We start from the raw sequence: 22,471 nt of genomic DNA, 5'->3' as shown, positions 1-22,471 counted from the left end.
GAATTCCTTTTTTCAAAGATTTTTTTTTTTTTGCTCCTTCCAACATTTTGTTTAAGAGAAAATGAGATGTCTATCTTCTGTTTCCTTATTTTTTTTCAGGAAAGCAAAGGGTTGTTGACTTCCTCCCTCTCCCCTCCCTTCCTTCCTTCTTCCCGAAGGTACTCATCTGAGAAAAAGAGAACGAAGTATTGTTCCTGTTCTCTTTCTTAAGTCATTTGAAACATTGTCCCTGCGAGTTCTTTAAGTTCCCTGCAATCTGTACACAAGAGAAGGAGGGAGAGAGAGAGGGAGAGAGACAGAGAGAGCAAGGGATCAGGTAAAGCACTGGGGCTGCTGCAGCCATTCAGACTCAGGAGCTGGTAAGTTACCCATGCAATCATTTCTACTTCCATTTCAATGTCCCTGGGATGCATACTGCCGTCGGCACCTCCAACAGAACATACCTCGCTGTGTATAATCCTAAATCAAAGGGTATGACTGATGGATGGCCCAGGATTTAAGCTTATACTTTTTTTTTTAGGAGAATACTGATGCTTTGCAGAGCTATGGCTGGCCGAACTGGAAATAAAATTGCACTGGGGCTAAGGAGGACAGTGTGTTAAATGTGATTTTTGGTACAGATAGTGTGGCTGGGTTAGCCAGGAGCCACTGGAGTGTGTGATGTGTCTTACTGGAGGATTCAGTCTTCCTCAGTGCTATGTCCTGGGAAACTCAGGAGGGTGTCTGCTAAGAACTGTGGTTTGCTGTAGGGCTTTTGTTACTTGTTGTCTAGATTGAGGGTGGCCTTCTCTTGTTCTTTTCTTTCCATTCAAGACCGCCCCCTCCCCAAAAAGAATGTTAAGTTATAACTGTTATTCTGCATCACTGAGGCTGGAGAAAAAAGAAAAGACTGTCACTTTGAATTGTACTGCATGCTTATGTGTTCCGTTTTCACATGTGGATTGAGTGTAAATTTATCATCCACTGTCAATGGAAGGTGTCATCTGCCACACGAAAGAAGGCAAAGATTTTGGGGCATATAGCTTTAGTTTTGGAAAACAACATGTGGCTAGAATAGGATTAAGATTGATCTCTTCTGAGAGTAGGAGCAAAAAACTAAGCTACAGACGCAATTGAAAAATATTCACCCAGCACCTGATTTTCCAAGCACCAAATAGAACAGAGCAAAGTGGTCAAGCTTATACAGACAGCTAGTTTTTAAAAGTCTAACTTGCTTCATTTAAACTTGTCAGAAAGGATAATTTTACCAAGAACTCATCATGGCAAGCCACAAGGGAGCCAAGAGCACATTGTCAAAAATAGGCCAGCAAGGTCTCTCAGAAATACTATGTATAATTACTAATATTAGCCATTTAATTCAGAGAGGTGTTGAGTGGGTGAAAGACAAAGATCATGCAGTTTTTAAAAAATATTCATTTCTATAAAACTTAGGGAATGAAGTAACTTAGGAAGTGAAGAGTATAATAAAAACAACCAGTCTCTCATTTATAAATTAATTTGGCCAGACTGAGTATGAACCAATCAAGTAATTAATCTTTACTCAAAACTGAGCCATCATCTTAATAAGCCTGAGAAAGTATGCTGCCACTAGGCTGCAATGTACATTTTGTTCCATTAGTCAGATTTCTTTTTTCCTTTCCTTTTTTCAAGAGGCTTTCCTTATGAGCACTGTAAAATGAGCAATGTAAGAAAGGCGAGATTAGCGTTTGCCTGCTTGAGGATGCAAAATTATTCTAGTAACACTTGAAAGGGGCTTCCAGCCACCCCATTTCATAGATCTTCAGGTGAAAAGGTATCCAGGACTGACTGACTTGGGCGTTTTGCATCTTTTATCAGCAAATGTGACCCCAGTGGAAAACTCTGGGTTGCGATCTTGACTTGCTTCTTTCGGTTTCATTTTTTCTTGACAACATATTTAATTTTGTGCTTAATTAAAACAACATCATAGAATGCTCTGTAGTTTGGGTTATTGAATAAAAGCATCAGATGCAATACAGTATGACAAAAAATGACAGCAGAGTCACAGTGTCTAAAGACAAGTAAGGCAAAAGGTGGGTATGATGTCAATGGTGCAGAAAACAGCCACACTTTTTTAACATGCGTCTTCACTGTGGCCCAAGATTAAGCTCAGGATATGTTCTCTTCTTTAGAAGAAAAAAATACACGTTATTTCCATTTAAGTTGTTAAGCCATTGCAATGAGAATATTTGTTTGATTCTGGGGGGAAATATTCAGCGACCTAAAGAAAAAAGCCACTGACTCATTTAGTGTATTTGCTACCAATCTGTCTCCACTCAACTCCAAGGAGTTGGCATTTGTGGAAACTTCCACCGTGTGATTCTTCTTTGGGGTCATCAGAGGCTCTTTTGTGATATCATCAGGGGAACTCCAGCTTGGAATGATTCAGAATTTGATGCAAAGAAGATTTTGTTAATTAATTTGGGTCAACACTGTGCATCTAATTACAAATTTGTCGAATGAATGTCAAATTATGTTAGGATGTGTCCTGTAGGTCTTTGTGCTGCGATGTGAATCAAATTAGAGCATCAAAGGCAGAGCATCAAAAGCACAGACTTTGTTGTCCTACAAACGTGGGTTTGAATTCCAGCTTTGTCACTTGCTGACTATGGGGCTTAGGCCAGGTTGTTCACCCCCAAGCCTCAGTTTCCTCAAGTGTAAACCTGCATCCATGTAATAGACTTGTGAGGATTAAATAAGATTATGTACGTAATGCAATTAAGTGTGGCGACTATGGACAACGCATGGCAAGCAGCAGGAGTCAATGTCAGTTGTAATCTTTTAAGTCGTATATTATTTAAGGGTACTGTATTTTTTAAACGTATTTTAAGATGTACTTTAAGAGAATACATCTTCCATAATTTGTGTCATTATCTTTGGTCAATACTGTGCCAAGGGTCCATCAGAACAAAATGATTCCTCACGGCTTTAGAGGTGGACACACATTTAGTAAAGGTATCCTGGACCCCAAATTCTTATAAAATAAAGGAAGGCAGAGCTGAATGTTTTGATGTTCCTCGCTGCTCATGGCAGAAACACCAGATTTAGCCTCACTAAAATGCCAGCTCTGTTTAACAGAGCTCAATGCAGGGGAAAGGTTGCCTTGGAAGAAAAGTTTTCAGCTTAGATGAGTGTTCAAAGAGACTGCAATTACACTGTAGACGTCCCATTCTCCCTTTCACCTACTTCCCCAAACTGTTGAGCTCTGTGTCGTTGGTGACCTTTTCCCTGGCCATGGAGGGCTGGAGACACAATTTTTGGAGACCATCGTGGCAGTTCCGTGACTCAGCCACAGAGAAAGGACTTGAAATGACATGTTGTCTTCCTACTGAGGGCGGCACACTTGGTGATCTATTTCCCTAAACATTTTTGTAAAGAGCCATTTAACCTCACATGGATATTAAGAACACCATTATCACCATAGTGTGTGTCTGTGTGTCTGTGTGTGTGGCTGGAGGTACGTGGGTGGGGGGTGTGGTTCATCCAACTGCTATTTTTCTCTCACTCTAAACTTTAAAACATACATACTGATTAATTTGTCAAGTAATAATGATACTTTAGCTTAGGTCTTGGTTAAACTTCCCTCTCTACTTTCCTGAAGAAAATGTACAACCACAACAACGACCAGAAATCTGTCACTAATAATGCGAAACTTTGAGGTTCTTTGTTGTAATAAGAGTTTCTGATACAATAAAGATTTGTTTGAACAACAACATCTTTGGAGAGCAAACTGAAGTTGGGTTGTTCTACACTAATGTGCAAAAGGTGTCTTCTAATGTGGCTTAGTGCAGTAGAACAAAGAGCAGATTAGGAGTCACAACACTTTGGTTCTGTTCTTTTCTGACCTCCACCATTCCCTATACGTGTGACCTGGAAGGTTTCTTTACTTTCTTGGACCTCAGTTTTCTTATCTACAAAATGATGGAGTCAGACCAAATCGGTAATTCTCAGGGTGGTCTGTGTGTGTTCACTGTGTATCAGAATTCACCTGGGGGCTTGTTTATACTCTTCTCTCCTGCCCACTGCACTGGATGATCTATGAGATTCTGATACTGACATCCTATGATTCTCTAAACAAATGGTAAGTGTCTTGTTCTGTTTCGTCAGGATTGCATTGACATTAAATAAAAATGTATGTGTTAAAAACCATGCTTTTAAGTGGAATTCCTATTCAGCATTGGACATCCTCTCTAGAAATTAGTTTTAAATTTATCAATTGGTGTTCTAGAAGCTGTTAGTATTATAAAGTGAGAAATATGCTAGCTGGTCAAACAATCTGGTGAGACTAATCAATGTTCTATAACCATACATAAATCATAAAAAGAGCAATTACTTAGGTGTATAAATATTGTAATGCTGCATGCATAGCACTTTTTGATTTATGCATTTCTATACTATTTTCATCTTATAATGAGCATGCACTGTTTATTTGGTCAAGAAAAATAGATACTAAATTTTTCTATGCAAGTTTTAAAAATTATTGCTAGATTCAATCTCATAAGCTTTTTGTTTTGTTTTTACACTCTTACAGTGTGTGCTTGCTGAAGCCTATTTTAGACAACAGATCCTTGTCTCTAAGTTAATGGTGACATGGAAAGGCAAAAGAATGATTATGGTGTTTGAAAAACCAGCACTCACAAGCCATGTTAAATCTGCTTTAATTATAAGAAAAATCTGCAACTTAAAGAAAATGTTGTTCTGATTTTCCTGATTTTGTTTCTACCTAAATCACCCAATTTTTTCCCCATATGCTTATACCTAATTAAGTTGAGCAGCAATGGACGCAGGTCTCCATCTGCTAGGAACAGAAAGACAACAAGTATTTCGATGGGTACTCTTAGAAACAGCTACCCTAATAATGGTTGCTCGCTTTTGACCATTCAAATACCAAATAATTTTAGATAAAAACAAAGACATTTAGATAAAAGAATAAGAACATGTCTTCATCAGGAGATATGTGTAATATAGGAGTTCACCAGAAAATAGGCACCATGAGGACAGGGACCCCGTTTGTTCACTGCTTATGTGCCCAGGGCCTAGAATAGCTCATGGCATATAACAGATGCACGATAAATATTTGTTGAATAGGTAACTTAACACATAAAGGGGCTGTGGAGTGAAATATGCTATCTTTATATAAAGCCAAATGCAGAAGTTAGTCAAACTTTTTTAGGGTCTAGACAATGACAAACTACCAGCTTCACATATTTATTCCCTGCCTGAATTGACGGCAATTATGGCTTATTCCACCATTATGTGCGTGGGGCTGCTACATTTATGTATATTAATGTGTCATCTTGGCAAGGACCCCACCTACTCTCTCGTGGGAGATAAACATTTATCAGATCCTCAGAGAAGACTGTTGGTTGCATTTTATTTTCCATTTGTTTTCTGGGAAGATGATGGGTTAGCAAATTGTTTTTGGAGAAAGAGAGACAGAGAGAGGCCATTTATTTTTCCTTGGCTAAAAGAGCTGTGAGCCAGAATTCAGCCTTGTAGGAAATGCTCAGTGCTCTCTGTTTTTTTATAGGCAGGGTTGTAAATTCAAGTAAAGGGATGCCACTCGGGCTGAGTTTACACAAACATGAAGGGGTGAATTCAGGGAGGAAAATGTGATATCCTTGTGGTGCACAACACCCTTTCCTTTATATAAGTAGGCAGTAGAGACAATCAAATGAACAAATACTGGTTTGAGGCAGTCCTGCACTTATTTGGCCTATTTAAAGTGGTAAATATAATAACAACAAGGGGTTTTGCCCATGGGGTCCAAGGTTTCTGTAATTTGCAGTAGAAACTGGAAAAGCTCTTTCTGTTCACATTGATAAAGCCAAGCACCAGAGCACACAAAGGCAATTTTAACCCATTCTCCTATTTTCCTATAACATGTTATGGCCTCACGTGGACCTCATTCTATGATGGCCACTGATATTAAATGGGAGAATGAGCCCCACAACAGTACCACCACCACCAATGGCAACATTTATGGGAGTCATTTCCAAGTCTGGGGCCTGCTAAGAATTGTATATACATCATTTCACCTAACCTTCCCATTCTAAGAAGTAAGTGCTTTCTTGCTCTCATTTCTGAAATGAAGAAAGACAACCACCTTGTTTAACAGATAAACTAGAGAAAGTAAGTGATTTACTTAAGTCACTAAATTGATGTTGCGTGTTGGGTTTCTCATTAAGGAGAACATGTTACCTGCAGCTAATAATATTTTTAAAAAACTAAGTATCCCTTAAGGTAGTGCTCCTCAAATGTAGTCCAAGAATCAACAGCATGGCATCACCTAGGAGTCTGTTAGAAAAGCACAACCTCCAGCTCTATCCCAGACCTCCTGATTCAGAATCAGTATCTTAACATGATCTCCACGTGATTAAGGTACACATTCAAGTTTGAGCAGCACTGTGTTAGGGTTTTGACTGGTTGTATACAGAGTGATTTCAGAATATAGGTCCCTGTTCAAAAGAGTTACAGAGCCATTGGTTAACTTTGACCTTATCCAAGACAACAGAACTACCTCTTGGAGAGTGGTTACAGTGGTTTTTGGACAAGTCTTGACTCTATTCAGCTCTGAGCAACATTAGGCATGATTTTTATGGTCTCACCAAGCAGGTCAACTCCACACCAAAGGACCCTGATAATAACAGAGAGGAAAGGTCTGGGGTATTGTTTTTCAAGTGTGTTCTGAGCACCAAACATCAGAATTACCCAGGGCAGATTTCTAGGCCTTCTCCAGATCTAATGAAGCTGGGGAGGGGGCCAAGTGTCTGCCTATTCCATAAGCTACTAGCTCAGGGTAAGGAAGTCCCAGCAGGGTGGTGACAAGTATTTGGGTGACATCAGTCCCAAAAGACATTCAGCTTTTCAGCAGCTTGAAAAAAAAAATTTAAGCAACCATACCAAAGAGAGTAAGCTCAGAGTCCTTCCAGGAAGAAGAGGTACTCTACCAGCTTCTTCCATTGACTGCTGGAGGATGGGGACAAGAAACCCTGTTACCTGCCTTGAGTCTGCCTCAGGGAAAAGGATGGGGGCCTCCGGGGTCTCCAACATCCCTGCCAAGGAGCAGATGCCAACACACACACCTCACTCTTCCCAGTTAGAAAACTTCATGGAAAGAATCCTTAAAGTTTCCTTTTCATTGGGACTCACCGTTCTGTCTTGGAACAGAAATCAAGAGGGGGTATTGTTGGAGGGGTGGGGAAAGGAAGCAGGGCCGGAAGAGAGTGAGGGAGAGGACCGGAATAGCCTCTGGTTTGCTTCATCCAGGCCTCTGCCTGGATGGAGATGGTGGCTTCTCCCCCTTAATCAAGGCCCTCTGGGCTTCTTCCACAGGAAGTGCAGGGAGACGGAGAACTGCACGTTTTCAGCTCTGTTTTATGGAACACCCACTGTAGTACACCACCACTTTGTTTCTTGCTGTTTTTCTAATTCGGGCAGTTTTCTTCCCCATAGCACAGTGGATCCTCCCTCCCCCAGCCACCACCCTACAGGACTTTTTCAGTCAAGAAAGGAAGATAAAGAGAGATCTTCCAGCATTATCCTAAAAATATTTACATATATATACTGAACAATTTAAGGTGCTGAGAATTGTACTTAATCCATCAAGATGGGGTTCCTGATATACTAGACCTTGAATTTTTAGGGTGAGGAACATTCAAAAAGTTCCACACAGTGACTCATAGGTGTGTGCAGAATCTCTCCTCCTACCAGGTTTTTTTTTAAAGAGGTGAGTGAGGAGGGACTATTCCGAGCACCATCTTTCTTGACACTCAGGAGACATCAGGTAATGCAGCAAGCCAGTCAGTGGTTCCTCCAACTTTGTCCACGGTGCTCCTGCCACCCAGCCCCATCTCAGCACAATGATCCATCTCTGGCTCTGTCTAGGTCCTCGGGGGTAGAGTTCTTTTCTCCTGACTGCAGCCTGGGCCCCAGGTCTGAGCGGGCATGCTGGAGAGAAGGAGTGGAGAGCCCAGTTTGGGGACAAGAAGATACAGCCCAGTACTACATCATTTTGAAGAAGGCAATTCTATGCAGAGTGTCTTCACAACCTCTAAGGGCTCAGACCGCCACGTACTCTTTACAATGGCTTACACTGGCTCCTTTGTGCTCCTTCTAACCCTCCTAGGAGAGAAATACTGGCATCACATATTCATCCATGAAGCTGGGAAGGACCTTGAACCATGAGCAAATCCCACCCCAGAATGATTAGGACATGAAGTGACAGCCTTATTTGTTTTTCAACCACTATGGATTTTGGGGAGTGGAGGATTTGGTTTATTTAGTAAAGTGCTATTTCTTCTGTTTATGGCACATGAGCCTTACACACATGTGAATAAACATACACATACACACAGAGAGACACAGCTTATCCAAAGTCATTGGTTGTTCTAGAAGGAAACCACAGATTAGCACCAACTTATTTATTTGACTCAAAAAATGTAGTTATTTGATTATTAACCACCTATGATTCCAAACAGACTTACTATCCTAATCATATTTTCCTTAGGGATGTTAAAAAGAGTTTGAATTTTGTTAGCTAGTAACAGCAGGATAGAAGGTGAGAAAGGACTTAAGTGTTACTGCAAGCAATTCATAAAGGCTTTCATTCACTGTCATTTTGAAAATATACGTAACACAGGACAGAAGGAGTCAGAGAATAGAGAGTTGAGCATGCTTATTAACACGTGAATAGGCGGCAGATCAGTAAACCCGAATGCATATGGAAATTTAGTATATGACAAAAACAGCATTGCATTATCAGAGGGGAATGCTGGATCATGTAATTAATGATGTTAGGGACACTCAGTAGCTATTTGGGGGGAAATTTACATCCCTACTTTATCTCTTAAATTAAAATAAATTCCAAATAGATAAAAAATTGAAAAGATTAAAAATAAGAACATCAAAAATAAGAAAAAAATGAGAGATTCATCTTTTGAATCTCAGAGTAGGGAAAATCTTTTTGGTTTTACCAAGAAGTCTTAACATTTATTATACATTTTATCACTTAAAGGGCTTCTACAAGGCCAAAACTCAATTAACAAAGTCAAAAGACAAACACAAAACTGGGGGAAACATATAATGTGTATCACAAGGAACTTAATATCACAAGAAATGGGCAAATGACATGAACTACTACATTTCACATAAAATGAAATATAGTTGGCTCTAAAATTTATAAATAAAAGATACTTATCCTACTTCATAATAAGAAAATATAAATTAAAACTATGAGACACTATTTTTTACCTACTCGATGAAACAAAAGATGAAACATTTGTTAGCATATTTGTTTCTGGGGATCTGGAGAGTACTGTCATGCATCTGGTGCAATAGTGGACTAGCAAAACTTACTGTAGGGAGCAATTTGTTAATGTCTATCAAAACGTAAAACTGACTTCTCTTGGAATTAATCCTACAATATACTTATAAGATGCAAAAAGACATTCCCACAATGCAATATATTTGCCCAGCATTATTTGAAATAGGAAGAAAAGATTGTAAGTAGTATAATTGCCCATTAATAAGGGATTGATTAAGTTAAGCACAGTACTGCTATAGAATGGAGTATTATGGCACCCTAAAAAAGAATGAATAGAATAAAGACCAGGACTGGACTCTAGGTATATGGTCAACTGTGACAAAGGTGTAAAGGTAATGCAACGAGGGAAAGATAATCTTTGAAACAAATGTCACTGGAGCAACTGAATATCTATATGCAAAAGAAAATCTGACCTTAGGCTCTTACTTCACATGATACACATATATTAACTTAGAGTAGATCAAAGACTTAAATGTAAGAGTTAAAATTATAAAAAAATTTTTTTAAAATGTAGGAGAAAATCTTTGTAACCATGGTTAGTCAATGATATCTTAGTCATGACACAAGATGCACAAACAATACATGAAAAAATTGATAAATTGGACTTTGTCAAAATTAAAAACTTTTGCTGTTCAAAAAAAGGACACTGTTAGTAAAATAAAAAGACAAGCCATAAACTAGGAGAAAAATATTTGCAAAACAGAGCTGATAAAGCACTTGTTTCCAGAATATATAAAGAACTCTTAACAACTCAAGAATAGGACAATTAAAAGCTGGGCACAATTTTTGAATAGATACTTAACCACAGAAGATATACAAATGGCAAATAAGCACATGAAAAGATATGTAATATCAATAAATAAAGTGCAAATTAAAACCATGCATGATAAGATATAACTACACACCCAGTAAAATGTCCCAAACCAAAAAGACTGAAAATACCAAATGTTCTCAAGGATGTGCAGAAACTAGAAGAACTCTAATACATTGCTGGTGGGAATGTGACAGGGTACTGGCACTTTGGGAAACAGTTTGGCAGCTTCTTAAATAGTTAAATACATACTTACCATGCAACCCAGCAATTCTACTTCTGGGTAACCACCCGCTAATAATGAAATCAAATGTCCATATAAAAGACTCGTACACAAATGTTCACAGCATCCTTATTCATAATTGTCCCAAAGTGGAAACGATTCAAAGGTCAATCAACTGGTAGAGAAACAAAAGGTGGTAGATCTGTGCAATGGGGTACCACCCAGGCATGAAAAGGGACTACTGTTCTATGCAATAATGTGGTGAATCTTAAAAACATCTTGCTAAGGAAAAGAAGCCAGACACGATAGTATTTAAGGAGCCAGAGGTATAACAAATATTGAATGATTTCATTTATTTGAAATTTTGAAAACCAAAAAATCTAGAAAGAGGAAAAGTAGCTGGGTGGCTGCCTGGGGTTAGAAGTAGAAGCTGGAAGTGACTGCAAATGAACAAAATGGAACTTTCTGGGAGTAATGAAATTATTCCAAAAGTGGGGTTTGGTGATGATTATACAACTATATAAATTTTCTAAAACACATCACATTGACACTTAGAAATGTATGAATTTTATATTATGTAAGTTATATCTCAATAAAGCTGTCAAATTTGTGAAAGAAAAAAAGTGAGGAAGTTCTATACGTTGTAATGATGGAGCAACCTCCAACCTGTATGGTTTAAGGGAAGAAAAGCAAGATTCTGCCAGTGTACGTGATGCTACCACTTTTGTGTAAAAAAACAAAACAAAACAAAGTATATTTTTTGGTATGCAGAGAGTTTCTCTAAAAGGATACAAGAATTTGCCTTTGGGAACAAAAGAGATGAACATAGGGGAAGGGAAGGAAAAATAAAATAAGAGGAAAACAGAGAGGGAGGCAAACCATAAGAAGCCCTTAACTCTAGGAAACAAACTGAGGGTTGCTGGAGGGGAGGAGGGGAGGGGGGGAGGGGGATGGGGTAACTGGGTGATGGACATTAAGGACAGCACTTGAAGGAATGAGCACTGGGTGTTATAGGCAACTGATCAGTCACTGACCTCTACCTCTGAAACTAAAAGTACAGTATATCTTAATTAAATTTAAATAAATAAATAAATTTAAATTAAAAAAAGAAAAGAATTTGCCTTTGTGCAGGCGAGTGGGGTGGCTGGGGTAGGGGAAGGGGCATAAAGGAAACATTTTCACTGAATATCCTTTTGTACTCAATAAAAACAGATGAGAGGAGAGAGGGAGAGAGAAAGGGGCATTCTGAATCCCACACCAGCTCTGTGACTGTGGGCAACTGTCTGAGCCTCTTTTCCTCATCTGTAAAATGAAGGCGTTGGACCACTTGCTCTCTAAGGATGCCTCTGACTTCAAGTTCCATACTCTGAGAATTTCTTTAAGGATGATCATCTCACATCTGTCTACCTTCCCGTTGTCTTTCCCCTGCCAGCCCGTCATGGACTGCCACATAGAAAGCCACAACCCAAGGTTTTGTTCTTTCTCACTCAGGTGCATCTCAGTGTATCAGGTCCCCATCGTCTCAGCAACATGTAAAATATGGTTGTCAACTAGGGTGACAAGGCATTCCAGAGTGACAAAACAATACAGAGGAGTGCTCACAACTCATCTGTCCTAGGGGCAGCTGGTTGAAATCAAGTCCCAGCCCTCCTGTTGGCCAGAAGTGTGATAATAAACACATGGGTAGTTCTAATTTCTTCATCTGCATGATAGATATAAAACAGCATCCCTCTTCTTAAGGTTTACTGTGGGGATTACGAGTGATAATTCATGTAATTGCTTAGTACAGTGCCTGCCTCATAGTAATATTCAATAAATGTTAGCCCTTGTAATTATTAATCTGAACTCCACTGCTCATGGGACCCACTTTCCTGGAAGTGGAGGGAAGAGAGGCAGCTAGGTTATCAAGCTGTGTACTCACTAATGTCAGGAACTGGGAGTTTAGGGGTGACAGAATGGCTTGTTTTCTTAATCCCAGGACCCAAATGGAGATATTGGAGTCACTTCTGCTGCCCCCAAGCCAATATCACTGAGGGAAACTTCGAAGATTTCATCCCTGGAGTTGATTATAACCTGAACATGTGATGAATGCAAGCTGAAAAATTGTGAGACTGTGACATCAGGCTGGGGGTCAAGCCTGTTAAGTTAAAGAGCAAGTTTCAATATGCATGATAAAAGTGCCTTAAATTACATTTGGATCAAAATATCATCAAATATTAATATCAGGGCCATTGTATAACCTCCTCACCATGGTAGCTACTCAATAAATGTGAGTTGCAGCTTTCCAAGCAAATCAAACCAAACCTCTTCCATCACCACGATGCGCACAGGCTCATGGTCCCCAACTTCAGTCTCAGCACCGCACAGCAAGAGAGGTATCTAAACCCGGACAACCTGGGGTCCCTGTAACTTCAAGTGTCTCAGCCACAGATAGGAGCCCTACCCTAACAACAACAAATTGATAACTTTCAAGTGATTTAAATTTCCCGTTTGTAAGGTGATAGGGAACCCCTTTTGCATACACTCCCTGCCTTATACATTATCACGTCACATTCTAGAACTAGGTTCCAGAAGGCATAGTTTACTTTAGTGGGTTGCCCAGCTCACTAAATCTCTCATGTGTTTCTGTTCTGCCTAACTACATCGGAACTATATTTGTTAGGGACTGTGTTTTTAAGGATTTTTGTCCCCTCAAGAACAAGAGCCCTCCAAATTCCTGCAGGCCTCACATTAATTCTCTCTGAGATCCTACGAAAAGCTCTTATTATCCCCACTTTAGAGATGAGAAAACTGAGGCTCAGGGAAGAGAAACAAGTGGCTGAAGTGATACAGCTCTGTGGATCTCTGGGGGTCGGGGGACTCAGTTTAAGGAGGCAAGGAATCTGTATTTCGATATCAAGCGCTTAATAGTTGGCATGCAGACTAAACAATGTTGTGAATGTATATGTACCTCTGCTTTTCAAATCTAATTATATCAGGGTAATTAATAAAAGACAAATTAATTTGAAGAGGTTACTGAATTCAAAGAGCGTTAGGTTATTTCATATTTTTTCTAACATACTGGGGATTTGGAAAATGGGTTTATTTTTATAATTTGCAATGGGAGTCCTCATGCTGAGAAGCCTGGGAATCACTGCAGGAGACCAAAACTGGGAGGTACTTGGAAAAACCTAGGTCTTTGGTGGCAATGAGCTTTCCATTCTTAAACTGCTACCTAGAATCAGTTTCTATATTTGATAGAAGTCTAGAAATTGTCTGGATGTAGGCGTCATTACTATTTAATTTCTTCATCTAACAACTGTCTTCAAAAAAAAAAAAAAGTCCTGGTTCCTTTCCTTTTTATCTGTGTGACCTTGGGCAATTTGTTTAACTTATTCATGTCCTAGTTTCCTCATTGGTAAGATGGGGAAAAGAACAGTACCTACCTCACACAATGCTGGGGCCGTCACATTAGCTAACTCATGTGATGTCTTTCACACATTCTTGACACACAGCAAAATACTCAGCAAATATTATGGTTGTGTTAGGCACCACTTGCCACTGTTTTTTGACACATAGTCGGGACTTGATAGACATTTTTGGAATGAACAATGAGTAACTGAAAATGTGAAACTGGAAGAGAGGGCAGTTCTAGATATGTGATTCATCTACATATCCTTCATCCCAGGACAGCTGTTTTTGTGCAGGTGCTCTGTTGAGGAGTTTTTGCTTCAGTGAGCTCAAACTAGCGAGATGATAATGCCTTATCTAGCCTGGTCCCTCAGACTTTACAAGTCTCTCAACTTATGTGTTAGACGCATCAAGACACATGTGGAAGGGATCAGGCAGAACGAGCTGGGCTTAGAACCGAAGTACAGGCTATATTCCTCTTTAAAAACTGTAAGAGGAAATAAGACCAGTAGACCTTCTAGACAGGAGAGAAGCAATGCGTTCTTACCACAAACCAAAATGCTGAGGACCACAGTTATAAGAGGGTCAAAGGAAGTTAGAATGAACTTTCATAGCAGGCTCAATGCTTATCTAGCTTAAAATTTCACTTCCAGATTATCCCCTGGATAGTTATTTGGCTTTATTACATAAATAATCTTTGAGCCTAACAGAAAGAGGGTTTTACTTTTGCAAAGTGAAATGTTGAAGGTAGGGGTAAAGCACCTGTTCGGTGTTTGCAAAGTGAAGTGTTGAAGGTAGGGGTAAAGCACCTGTTGCTAGACTTTAAAAGATGGGCTGCCCTGAGTTTCAGTGCTGGCTGACATAGCTTTCTTTTTTTTTTTTTTTTAAGAGGGGGTGGGGAGAGGCAGAGGGATCAGGCAGGCTCCAGGCCCAGCATGGAGTCCACAGTGGGGCGGAATCTCACAACCCTGAGATCACAACCTGAGCCAAAATCAAGAGTTGGATGCCTAACTGACTGCGCCACCCAGGCATCCCTGACATAGTGTTTTTTAACATAAGTCTGAGGCAGATGGGCCACTGAAGAGAATTACTTATTTGTCTAATTATTTTTCTAGCTCCCAGCCCTCACCTTGTCTTAGGTCTTCTTCCTTCCTCTTTACAACTATGAGAATATCTTCTTACCAGCATTGTTAGGAAGCCCAAATACAGGTAAAAGGGTGGCTACTATTTATGGAGTGCCTTTTTTAAAGATCAAGTGGTTTATATTTCTTATTTTGTGAAATTTCCTAATAACCCTGTGAGGTGGGTTAATTATTTTTTTTAATCACCATTTTCCAACTGAGGAAACTGGGACTCAGCGATTAAGTACCTTGTCACAGACGATAAGTAGAAGACCTAGAATCAAGCCCTGGGCTTCCTGACTTCCAAGTTGATGCTCCTTGTCATATATCGCTCAGCCTCTCTGTGACAGAACATACTTGAACATTCTTAGTACTTTACCTGGCCATACTGGGTGCTCAGTAAGTGTTTCCCTTTCTTCTATCATCTTTTGTCTTCCTTGGGGAAATATGTAGACAGCAAGTGCCATCTCAGGGAGAGGAAGGGCATCTCAGTGTGGACTTCCCTCTCACTCCTTCTACCCTCACTGGGGTCCCTTATGCACCTTTGAGTGCTTGGTTCTGTCACCTTCAGCAACTACCATTACTCAAGTTCAACAGTTCTCAGCTGGAGGTAGTCCAGTCCCCGCACTGAGACATTTGAAAACAGGGAGGATACCTTTTGGTTATCAGAATGAGTAGGGGGCACCCTTGGCATCTAGTGTTGGGATGGGCCGGGATGGTAAAGTTCTGCAATGAACCCGTGCAAAATAGCAATGATGTCTATTCCCTTTGAGAAGGTCAGGGCCATGACTGTCTTCTTGCTACCATCCCTCCATGCCTGGCATAGTACCTGTCCCCCCGTAGATGCTTAATACAAATCTTTGTTCTCCTTTGCTACCCTTCCCATTTTCTGTATCTCTCTTCTCCCACTGGAGGTTCTGAAAGAGAGTTGTACAGCTTGCCTCTAATTCTAATTTCTGGAGGCCTTATATAGCTCTGTCTCATCTATATTCCAATCCTCTTTCCTTCCCCTCTTTTCAAAATGTTCAACAATTTGGAGGCCCACATCCCTTATGAATGCCTTCTAACTTGATCAGTGATGATTTACTCTTTTAGTAAAGCTCAGAGACATGGCTTTCTAGAGTAATTTTAGGTAGAAACTTTTTTCTTTTAAAGTGGATTTAAATACCCTAAAAAGGTATGAGGTCGATGGCCTCAGTGAATGGATTGTGATGTGATTAACTCTAAGTGATCTGGTTTTGGCCCAGACAGCAGCAGTGGCCCTGGCTGGCTTCCCCTCTCAGACCCATGAAGCTACAGTCTGGATTGGGTGGAGGAAGGGAGTGGCCCCTTAAGAAACCAAGAAGGAAAACGCTAAAAGCTTGAGGTCTGACCAGTTTCATCATTCTCGCTGACATGTCAGGAAAGCTGGTACCGTGTAAATCAAGGACTACTTCACTCCAGGACAGATAACCTGGTAAAGAGTAGTCAAAACTGGAATCCCAGGAGATGTCTGTGCCCTGATTCCAGCTCCAGAATGGTAGCATGACGCGGCAGGGTGGCGCATATCTATGGTTGGATATTTTCAGAGTTCATTGTTTTTATTTTCTCACTGATTTCTTTGATAAGACCCCTAGCTCCTTTCTCTTTTACAAATTTCAGATAGGAGGTTCTCTGCCCATCCTGGGAATTCCCCACTCTAATCCACTCAGGCTCTCTCACTTTTGAGAGCATATTAGGGAATTAAGAAGTCTTAAAGTTCATTTTCATTCTTTCTTAATTGAAAATCACTCTCTACAGAGTAGCACAGCTTAGGACTGATCAGGAAGGGCTGAGAAGGATCACAAAGCAGAGAAATTTGGTGAAGGTCAAAAGAGCTAGCATTTACTTAGCACCAGCTATGTGCCAAGCAGACTACCTATCACGTATCACATTCTAATCTTTCTCCAGATCCACGAAGGAGTCTATTAGTCAGGGTATACTAGCCTATGCCTTAATAACAAACAACCTTCAAATTGCCATTGCTTAAAAAAAAAGAAAAAGGAAAAAAGAAAGAAAACAAGGATTTATATCTTATTTCTATTACATGGCTCAACTGTAGCTTTGTTCCAGGGCATCTTAACTTTAGACCTGAGGCTGACAGAATAGCTATTATTGGAAATGTTTCAGGTTGCTATGGCAGGCATGAACTGCTTCTCAAAGATTCCACAAGGAAATGACACATGTCACATATGCTCACGTTTTGTTGGCCAAAGCAAGTCTCAAGGCCATGCCTACATATAAAGGGAAGAGAGAAATGCAATCCAACTATATGTGCAGGAGAGCTAGAAACATCTGGTCGATAAAGTGTTATTATAGCTGAGAAAATGGATGCTTAGGAAAGTCAGTAGGTGGTGGAGTTAGAACTCCAAGCCGAGTTTTGTGACTTGGTCTCCTGGGCTCTCTACTCTCCTACAGCAGGTACGTTCTATAAGCACGTTGTCACATACGTGGTGCTGTACCTTCTCTCCAAATAAAGTGTCCTTGGGGCTTAAGAAGGAAGTGTGCACATGCACCTGGGTATGAACAGGTTAGAGTCAAATCAAAGTTAATGCGACTCAGCCTTTACTTTATTGTACCAATTTCTACTCTCTGTAAAGATCTTTACCACACTTGGCATGAAATCATTATGTAATAGAAGTTTCATCTTTGAACACATGCCAGATTTTTGTTTTTAATCATAGTTTCAAGTACAACAGGTTTCTTTGCTTATTGCCTTTATTTGCTATTTAATGAGAAAAGGGCCACTCTGCCCTTAGTTTGGTAAGGTTGCTGCCTGGTGGATGTTCAAGGTCAAGGGGAAAGGATGTCCCAGTCTCCCTCTATTACTTTCAAGACAATCTCTAGAAAAAAAAAATCTTGCTCAAAGAAACAAAATAACAAGACTGATTCTACCAGCCCTTAGAAAATCAATCCCAATATTTCATCTCCCTGGAGCCCAGACGAAGGGCTATGCTATGTTAGTTCTCCTCAGACTTTTCTAATCCAAGTACCCCTAATGAGAGAGGAAAATAAATCCCAAGTGGTCTACCACAGGTGCAATTTCAGACTTTAACCAGTCCTGGGTGCGTGCGTGTAGGTTTGCATTCTGCTCCATAACATATCCACATTTGTTTGCATGTAAAATGTTTTAAATCACTCACCACTACATAAAATTGATAGGCCAGAAAAATATACTTATTCTTGATTTTCACCACTCCCTAGGAAACTGACCTCAAGCCTTCCCCATCCATGAATAATAATATGCTTATCACCTGAAAATGGGCCCCAGAGGGGCAGGGATAAGGATTACTTTTAGGCTGGGGATATGGGAGGTTTCCCTTGGCAGCTAGAGTACCCCTAGAAACCAGGAGAGGATAAAGGCGAGAAAAGGAGGAAGAAGGGGGGGGCGCCTGGGTGGCTCCGTTAAGCGTCTGCCTCCGGCTCAGGTCATGATACCAGGGTCCTGGGATCAAGCCCAGCATCTGCGATGCTTCTCAGGGAGCCTGCCTCTCCCTCTCCCTCCCTTCTGCTCTCCCCCTGCTCCTGCACTCTCTCTCTCAAATAAAATATTTTTTAAAAATGAGGAAAAGGAGGGATAGGGGAGAAGGGAGAAGAAGACCATGAAATGGTATCTGGAAGCAAAGAGAAGCCAGCACAGCCATGGCAGCAAGTTACAAATATGGCTTTAAAAAGCACATGGAAAGAACTGAAAACTAATTTATTAAGTCAGTTGCTAAAGAATAACATTTTTATTGGTTATATTTCCTTATCCATTAAAAAAGCAAAGTGCTTTGCCTGAAGCACAGCTAGCTAGAGTCTAAGCAAATTATTTAACCTTGCTGGTTTCTGAGCCATAAAGCATGAACTCAAGTGCTGCTCAGCCTAATGAGTATATAGTTTGCAAAACTCTTTGAAGACAGAGAGTGCAACTGAAGTATTATGTATTATTAAATAAAATGCCTACTTAGGAAGGGAACTCTCCATTAGCATTATATGTGCCTTAACTAGTAGTCAACACCTGGTAGAGCTAGAAGTCAAAAATTTTTGACATAAGCGACCCAGGCACTGATCACTTAAAATAGAAAATAAGAGAACAAAGAAACAAGCCCGGGCAGTGACAAATGGCAGGCAGCATTAAGGCATTGGCTTGGTTCAGAGAGAGATTCCTGAGCTAAAGAAGGCCTCATTTACTGGAATGGAAAAATATAGGGCCAGGAAATTGCTCAGAGGTCTTCTGTCTCTTCCTGCGCACATGGAGGTGCACTGTGCTACTGTTTTGGATCAGAATCTCAGTTTTGGAAATAGCCTGAGTTGTGTCCTTGGAAAGTGAGAGGGTTGTGTGGTGTATTTGTGTGTGATGAAGGAGGGGGAGGAGGAGAGGATATTGGGAGGAGACATTTAGATGCTCTCTGGAACCAAACCATTTCCTTGGGCCTCATAGACAGTTACCAGAATGACACTGGGAAACTGGGCAGATGATCCAGGCTAAGGGAACCTCCAAGATTCCTGAACCAGCTCCAAGGTAGAGCCAAGTCAGCCTGCTGACAACAAAGGCCACTTCTGAACGTTCACACTAGATGGCTGATTTCGAGCCTGCCTATTTCTCAGCATGGGCTGAGTCTTGGTTTTTCATTCAACAAACATCTATTAACCGATTCCAGCAGACACTGTTATAGGCACTGGGGATATATCAGGAAACAAAAGACAAACATCTCTGTGCTTATGGAGCCTGCATTCTAGTGGACGGAAATGAACACTAAATAAAATAAATAAGTTACATGTTAAAAGGTATGGAGCATTACAAAGCAGGAAGAAAGAGTGAATACGGAGTACGAGTGCTGAGGGGGGCAGGGTTAGGGTGGCCTCAGTGAAAAGGTTGTACTGCACAAAAACTTGAAGGAAGCAAAAGAGAGAACCATGTAGATATCTGGGGAAGAGCTCTCCAGGTAGAAAGAGAAGCAAGTGCCAAGATCTGGAAGTGGGAGACTGCTTTCTGTGGCCAGTGGGGTTGGAGTGGAGTAAGCAATGGAGGGTGTGGTAGTGTATGCTCTGTTGGGGGGGGGTAAGTATAACATGGATAGCCTTGGATGCCACTGGGTGGACTCTGGCTTTTCTTCTTCTTCTTCTTCTTTTTTTTTTAAGATTTATTTATTTATTTGAGAGAGAGAGAGAGCGAGAGAGCACTCAGAGGGAGAGGGAGAAGCAGGCTCCCCGCTGAGCAGGGAGCCTGATGCGGGGTTCCATTCCAAGACCCTGGGATCATGACCTGAGTTGCAGGCAGACGCTTAACCGACTGAGCCACCCAGGCGTCCCTACTTTGGATTTTATTCTAAAATAAAAGATGGCGGGAAAATTTTAGGCAGGGGAGTGACAAGATCTGACTTACATTTTAATAGAATCAATTTGACTAGTGTGTTGAGAGTAAGCTAAAGGGAGCCAAAGTTTGGAAATGAGGAGAAGAGCTAGGAGGCTATTAGGAAGTGATTTTCCACTGATTTTAGAGTAAAAGGCAAAGTTTCTGGGGGTGCCTGGGTGGCTCAGTCAGTTAAAAGTCTGACTCATGATTTCGGCTAGGGTCATGATCTCAGGGTCATAAGATCTAGCCCCACATCGGGTTCTGGGCTTAATGGGGAGTCTGCTTGGGATTCTTTCTCTCTCCTTCTGCCCCTTCACCTGCCCTCTCTCTCTAAAAATAAATAAATAAATCTTTACCAAAAAAATAAGCCAAAGTTCCTAGAAGAAGCCTGTTGTGGTATGGGCCAGGGTAGGGGCAGTGCAGGTGGTGAGAAAGGGCTGGAATCTGCATGGACAATGAAAACAGAACCCAGAGAATTTGGTAATCCATATACTTGGGAACTTAAGAGGTCTGTCCAGGACCATGTCAGTGAGCTGTGAAGGAATGGTTATGAAGGATGTACCCTCTTCCCTTCCAGTAAAGGAAGAAGAGGCAGGATTCTCGTTGGTTCAACCACCTTGCCTTTTGTCCTTTATCCTTCATGTAAATTGAGGGCCAATTTTGTGCCAAGCACTGTGCTGGGATATAGCAGTGAATGTAAATAGGATTACTGCCCTTATAGAGCAAACAGTTTACAAAGGGAGTCAGATGTTAAGTGAATAATCACACACATAAATGTAAAATGACTACTCTGATATACGCTGAGTGTCAAAATTGGTTTATCTGCCCTGGTCAGGAGGTGCTGAGGAAAGAACACTTGAGCTGGGATCTGAATAGACACATGCCAACCAGACAAAGATGGCAGAGGGAGGAGAAGAGTGTCCTAGGCAATGGGAATGGCATGTACAGAGGTTCTGGAGGGAGGGGGAGCACAGTATGGATGAGGAACTGAGAGAACACCAATGTGAGTAAAATGTAGAGTTTGGGGAATGTGAGCAAAATGCAGCTGGAGAAATGGACAGGGTCAGACTGTTGGGCTTGTGGGCCATGTTCAGATTTTGAACCTCATCCTGGAATCAATGGGAAACAGCTGGAGGCCTCAAAGCAGGGGAATGATGGTCCTACGTGCTTGCTGAGTGAAGTAAGAGTGATGCTGAAGGCCAAGTACGAGACAAAGGCAGAAGCTCAGGTGAGTCAGTGCTTGGTGCTCCTGTGGACCTGGGAGAGAGCTGGGAGGTCATGATGAGAAGAGAAGAAAGATCAAGATCCGAGAGCTATTTAGAAAGTAGACCCGGGTTTGGATGGCCCAGTGGTGTGTTCCCAGTTCTTTGTTTCAGATACTTGTACCAGTGGATGTAAGACTCTCCTATTTGTAGAACTCACCTACCTGTATTAGACCAAGCCACAGGGTAAGTTGGAAAATCTATTTTTCTATAAATATTTCAAAAAGATAAGATTTACTGTAGGATGGTTTAATGTCTGGGCTTACCAGAAAGAGAGGGTGAGAGAGATGACTGTCCCTAGCCCTCTCCTGGCTTGGTTGTATAATGAATTAATGTAGTCCCAGCATTGTACAATAGAAACATAAAATAATGCAAGCCACAAATGTAATTTTATATTTGCAAGTAGCTATATTTAAAAAAGAAAAAAAAAAGCCCAGATGAAATTAATTTGAATAACCTATTTTATTTAACACAATAAATCAAAATATTGAGACATGTAACCACCAGAATAATTATTGAGGTAATTTCTTTTTTTAACTAAATTTTTAAAATCCAGTGTGCTTCTACATGTACAGCATGTCTGCATTTTGATTAGCCAATTTCATGTGCTCAAAAGCCACATCACACATGGCTAGTGAGTACTGAACTAGATCACGTAGCTCTAAACCATTAAAGCAGCCACACAGATCCTAAACCCATGTACAAAACACTGAAAATATAGGTCCTTCTATAGGAGTTTAAAAAGGCAAGTAATACTTTAAACAGAACTTCTTAAATTTCAAAAGCAATTAATTTGTGAGTAACTATATGAATTCAAGGAAGTTGGTTTTCTCTTCCATGCCTCAGTGCCCAGAAAAGAACCACAGTGGGGCTGGATAGTATGTATCAATGTTTTCAATCTTAACAATCACTGGCTCCCCAAGAAGGAAGTCCAAATAGTTTTTCCTCCTCTTTAATTATCATTT

The 22,471-nt window shown here is 40.7% G+C and overlaps 1 protein-coding gene across 2 annotated transcripts in view; it reads left to right on the top strand.

Annotated features, from left to right (window-relative positions):
- Positions 1-235: 235 nt before the first annotated feature.
- The window catches only part of ZNF366 (zinc finger protein 366), a 67,280-nt gene continuing 45,044 nt past the window's right edge, over positions 236-22,471 (top strand). The window contains exon 1 of one of the 2 annotated variants that reach the window (XM_028089665.2): positions 236-359. The gene's annotated coding sequence lies outside the window, so the exon portion shown is untranslated. Of the gene's footprint in view, positions 360-21,300; positions 21,473-22,471 lie in introns of those variants that run through there. The other variant, XM_028089664.2, reaches the window with a different exon arrangement.

Source organism: Eumetopias jubatus, unplaced genomic scaffold (genome assembly GCF_037043125.1).
Source record: "Eumetopias jubatus isolate StellerSeaLion01/CBP00866 unplaced genomic scaffold, mEumJub1_p1.0 scaffold_5, whole genome shotgun sequence".
Lineage (NCBI taxonomy): Eukaryota > Metazoa > Chordata > Mammalia > Carnivora > Otariidae > Eumetopias > Eumetopias jubatus.
Note: the sequence above shows the minus strand (reverse complement) of the source record. Positions and strands in the feature narration are given on the sequence as shown.